This window comes from Elephantulus edwardii, unplaced genomic scaffold (assembly GCF_000299155.1).
Source record: "Elephantulus edwardii isolate Elephantulus edwardi_28Jun2011 unplaced genomic scaffold, EleEdw1.0 scaffold00014, whole genome shotgun sequence".
Lineage (NCBI taxonomy): Eukaryota > Metazoa > Chordata > Mammalia > Macroscelidea > Macroscelididae > Elephantulus > Elephantulus edwardii.
In genome coordinates this window covers 30,295,935-30,301,725 of record NW_006399764.1, presented here as the reverse complement: position 1 = coordinate 30,301,725, position 5,791 = coordinate 30,295,935, and positions in this window count along the sequence as shown.

The window sequence follows — 5,791 nt, the reverse complement described above, 5'->3', positions numbered from 1 at the left end:
TAGAGATATACTATATTATTTATATTTCTTTATATGCTTATATTTATTATTATTGTTGTTGTTGATCACCCTTAAGTCGAGCACAACTCATAGCAACCCTATGAACAAAAGGACTGAAGTCTTTCTATAAGTATCGTCATTTATCAGTGTTCGTAGAGTTTCCAGAAGCATGTTGTTTAGGAAGTGGATAACTTAAAAAATATTTTAATTGTGATTTGGGTAAAGGTTTATAGATCAAGCGAATTTTCCGTTCAATAATTTAAACATATTTTGTTTCGTGTCTTTGCGGTCCTCACAAGGAGATAGCACTCACCCCACTTCATATTTGTGTTTCCACTTTCCATTCATTCTTCTATCCCTTTCTGCCTTGTTGACTTTGTTCCTGCAAATGCTGCCCTTTAAGTCCTGATGGCTGGTTGCTCTCAGTGCATACTTCCCTGGGGTTACTACTCACCTTACAGACTTGTCTGGAGAGCTATGAGGTGAGTTCAGTTCCAGGCTTGAAGAGTGACAGGGGACTGGTCTGGGGGGGTTCAAATCTACTTTATCAGAAAGCATGGTTTGCATTTTCCTAGGAGTTTGCATGTAGATCCACACTTTTCTCCCCTTTCTCCAGGGCCTTCTGATGTGGCCATTTTCAGGGCAGCCATGAGAGCGAGGTGTTACCCCGTCCTGTTCTCAGAATTATGGAGGCTGGGGCTCATGTAGTCCATTCATTCTCAGGGATGATATAATTTAAAGGAGAAAGGCCTTATTTATATGTCTTTATGTCTGTGAAATGTCACATAGAAAGAAAAAAAAAATAAGGTTAAGGGCACTGGTGGTGAAATGGTTAAATGTCCCACTGCTAATCAAAAAGTTAGCAGTTCAGATCCAGCCTCTGGCTCTGAGAGGGAAAGGCCTGGCAGTCGGCTTCAGTCAGTGGTGATTACAGCGTAGGAAGCTGCGTGAGGCAATAGTGCTCCGGCTGTCAGGGCTGCTACATGTCAGAATCAACCCAGTGACAGCCAACGATAGGTAAAGTCGTTAGAAAAGAACTCTGTTGATTTATTGCTTTGATTTAAAGATGGCACAAAGAAACAGCCCATTTAAGGTCTTAAATCAGGTGTCACTCTGACTAAGAACGTTGTATCATTCTTGTGCATAATCCCAATGGGAATAATGAATTTCTCCAAAGTGTCTGCATTGGCCAAATGCCCTAATGTGGTTTCTTTTTCTCACTGCGATGTCCTGTGAAGTTTTATGTCTATGAAAAACCCTGCAATAAGTAAGAAGTTAGTTTGCTTGAGATGGTATTTAGTTTATATATGAATTCTTGAGACTTCTTAAATGAAGACTATTTTCTGTATAGTTTTACATATTGAATTAAAAATATATTTTCCTGTATTTTATCTATCTTAATTTTTGAGTAATTTTAAAAAGAAAGATATTTTAATATGGTAATTTAAATCCCTGAAGATATTTATTTGGAAATACTGAAGTATTAGAAGTAACAACTAAGTTTGTTCAAGCATGCTGAAGTAAGATATATATTCTTTATCAGATTCTGGTTCTTTAGACTTAAGCTAGTTTCCCCCCAGGTAAGTCAAGTTCCCTGAGCACCTGCTGAGGTCAGTGGTGGCTCAGTGGTACCACTCAGCACACTCAGGCTTCGTTCCTGGTCAAGGGACTGCATGAGTAGCCCTCACCCATCAGTCAGTGGACATGTGTGTTGCTGTGATTCAAAACATGTTTCAGTGTAGCTTCTAGCCTGTGATGGACCAGGAAGAAAGGTCTGGCAATCCACTCCTGAAAATCAGGCGGCGACAACCCTGTTGGCTCACAGGGGCCTGGAGCACAATCGATCACGCAGATGGCACAGATGGAACAGCCTTTGCTCAGTTGTTCAGGGTTCTCCACGAGTCAGGAGGCGATGTGTTGACAACTGACAATGTTCTTCTCTAAACTGAAGTCTCATCACTCGTACCTTTGGTTGATCTTTTATCCCCCTCGGGGCTGGAGTTTGTAAATTTAACTTCAGAGTTGTGCTTGCTTTTTGGTTTATCTACCACCAGATGTTGTTAGTATCAGGTGTTGTTGATGATCTGAGGTCAACAGAAGGAAATCTGACCCTGTGTCATCCTCACAAGCTCTGCTGTGCGCAAGTCCATTGTTCCAATCACCCTGTCAATCCACCTCATCGAGGGTCTTCGTCTCCTGACAATGACTCCGTGGCCCAAGTACCTTTTGAACGTGAACGAGCCAGTTTTTTTTCATTCACCTATGCTGCTTCTCTTTGCTCTTACTGAAGATGACCAAACCCCATCAGTATGGATCATAACTCATCACAGAGAAAACAAAAATTGTCACAACTGGACCGCTAGGAACACCATGAAAAGTGGTGAACAAGATGAAAGTTATTGTACTTGGCTCTCTGATGAACACCCAGGAAAGCAATAGCCAAGATAGCAAACAAAATATTACACTGGGCAAGTCCGCTGCCAGAGTCTTCTTTAGAGTGCTAAAGAGCAACGATGTCAGTATAAAGACTAAGGTGCACTCGATCCAAGCCGTATTCTTAATTACTTCATGTGCATCTGAGAGTTGCACATTGGACAAGGAATATTGAAGAAGAATTGATGCCTTCGAATCACAGGGTTGGTGAAGGGTATCTACTATATCACGGACTGTCAAAAGGACAAACTTGTTTTGGAAAAAGTGTGGTCAGAATATTCCCTAAAAGCAAGGATGCTGAGACTTCATCGCTTTGGGCCTCCTGTTAGGATGAGCCAGTTCCTGGAGAAGGACATTGTGCTTGGAAAATAAAGGACCAGCCCAAGAGAGGAAGACCCTTAGGGAGAGGGCCTGACCCAGTGACTGCCCGTGCAGCTCACACTGTGAGGACGGTGCAAGGCCGCGTGGGGCTTCCTTCTATTGTAAAAGGGGTCAGCGTGAGCCACAGGCAGCACCATGGTGCCTAACCACTGCCGCTTCTGTCAGCAACGAACAACGAACGGCTTCCCTCTGCCCCGGAGTTTATGAGAATAGAACCTTAAAAGCAAACCCAGTACCAGTGATTAGTGCCTGACCCACAGTGACCCTACAAGGCAGAGTAGACCTGTCCCAGTCTGTAATTTTTCGTGGAAGTAAATTGTTTCATCTTTCTGTATCCAAGTGCTTAGTGGATTCAAACCAGGGACCATTTGGTTAGCATCTGAGTGCTTAATGACTGCGCCACCAGGACCCCTTACAAAAACCACCAAGGGAAGAATGGACCAAAGCAACTAGAAAGATGATAACATTTAGATCAAGCTTCCAAGAAACATAATCACTGATGGAAAAATTTCCGTGAAGCTTGAGTACTTTGATTATACCAATTCTTCAGTTTGAGAAGTGTTACTATTTGCTTAAATCCAAAACCCTTTCTGAGAAATGGAGTGTTGGTTTCGGCCTTGGGGAGAGGTTAGAGCCTTGCAGAACGCTTGCATTTTATCTCGGACCACACAGGTTCTGGGCACACACTCTTCCCTCTTGCTGGGAGAATCTTTCTCATCGTCTCCACTCTGTTTAACATTCCCAAGCTCTGGAACTCTGCTTCTTGTTGTTGTCGTCAGGAGACATTGAGTCAACTCTGACTCATAAAGACCCTGTAACAGCACATCAAAGCACTGTCCTGTCCTGAGACCTTGAGCTCTCTGCCATGTCCTAACACATTATTGCAGTCACTGTGTCAATCCATTTCCTTGAGGCTCTTCATCTCTTTTGCTGACTGTCTGCTTTTCCCCACCATCATGATATCCTTTCCCCCACGGCTTCTGACAACATGCTCAGAGTGTGCGAGTTGAAGCCTCAACATCGTTGCTTCTAAAGCCTGAGGACCCACGCATGCTCCCTAGATCTCACTTGTTAGCTGGTGTGGAGCTGCCTCTGGCTCCTGGTCACCCCGAAGGAAACGTGCCATCTTCCCTGTCACCGGCGTGCTCCAGTCTGTGTGTGTGGCCACCAGGCACTGTGACGCCTTCTGACCCACAGGGCGTGTCTTCCAGCACTCGGCAGGACACTCCTGTGCTGTGATCAACAGGGCTTTCCTGATCTACTTTTGGAAGTAAGTAGAGCACCAGGCTTTCCTTCTGGCCTATCTCAGCCTCTAAGCTCTGCTGAAATCTGTCCGTCATGAAGGATCCAGCTGCTGTGAAGACATGTCAAGCCACCAACTCCTTCTTCTATCTCGTCCCTGTGATTAGGTGCCATGGGATCAATTCCAACTCATGGTGACGCCGTGTGTGTGGGGGTGTAGACTGCCCCTACAGAATTTTTTTTACAGTTTTATAACTTTAATAATTAGCTATTAGTTTTCATCCACATTGACTGTAGATTTTTTAAAGTGGTAATGGGTGCATAGGTGACCAGTGTAGTCAGTTTGTTTGGGGAATTTCTATCCTTATTATGTTTTCTGGACAACCATACATGGATGTGGGTGCGGCATGGGACATTCCTTATTCCTTTGGCCCAGAAGGCTTTGTTGAACCGGATGTTGATGCAAACATCCGGTGTTCCCATCTCCTTCATGGCAAACTCCTGGATCTCCTTGAGTGCCAGAGGGGCATGCTTCTTAAAGTCCACTCCACGGGTGCGCTTGTGAATGTTCAGTATGGATGTACTCTGGTCACCACTTCTCTGATGGCCCTTCTTCTCACCACCCTTCCTCGCAGAAGCCATTGCTCCCCCCACAGAATTTTCTAGGCTGCTATTGTTAACAGGAGCGGATTGCCAGATCTTTCTCCCACACAAGGCAGCTCTGGTGGCCTAGTGCACAGTGGGCTGAGCTGATAACCCAGAGACCATGCTTCTCTGGTAATCTGAGTCCACCAGCTGCTCCTCAGGTGAAGACAGGCAATGCCATCCCACGTGATTCACAGCAGCGGATTCCACTGCAGGTCAGCTGTGAGTCAGTTCTGACTCTATGAAAATGAGTCTAGTTTTTCCCTCAGGGTGGCTTCTAACAGCCAACGTCACAGTTAAAACTGCATGCTTAACCATAACACCACCAAGACTCCTTTCATCTGATTCCTCTTTGAACCAACTCACCTTGGAGACAGTTAACAGAGATGTTCCCTGGATTTTACACCACAAATAATTTATTATTCTTGTGAGTGAAAGCAGGCCACCAGACAGGTCTATAGTTTTAATTCAGAACCAAGAGAGGCACAAAGCTGGTCCATGGTGGGGCCTCCGAGGCTCTGGGTAGATTAGTTCTCAATAGATGACCCTTGCCTGGGATTTCTATGAGTCCTCTGGGGTCAACAAGTAAGCGGCCCATCCAGAGATGAAAAGACAGTTGTTTCCTACCCAACCTCATAAATCAGTCTTGATATCATTTCTGCTTCACTGTCATTGCCATTATTTTCTGGCACCGTAGCACTGGGGCTGCTTGATATGTTTAGACCAAACTATTTGAATTGAACCCTGTGATTTTGTTTTGTGATAAGAAATTTATCTACTTCTCCTCTCCCGGACTCCAGAAAAGAAAGGAGCTGATAAAAGGAGAAGCAAAGTGGGGTGAGCATCGACCTCGTGTGGGACCCTGAGAGCCCCACATCTGATTGTACTTAGTAGGGAGGAAACTTTAAAAAAAAAAAGCACCTCCAACTTTCATTTCTTGCTCCTTTTATCCTTAAGCTCAGCAATAAACTAGCACTCTTTGGTTAAGAAGTCAAGAGAACAGATGGATCATTCTGGTGCTTTAGCATCTGCATTCCACAGGGGGCATGGAGGGAGGCATGCAGCATCCAGGGGAGACCTAGTGGGATCC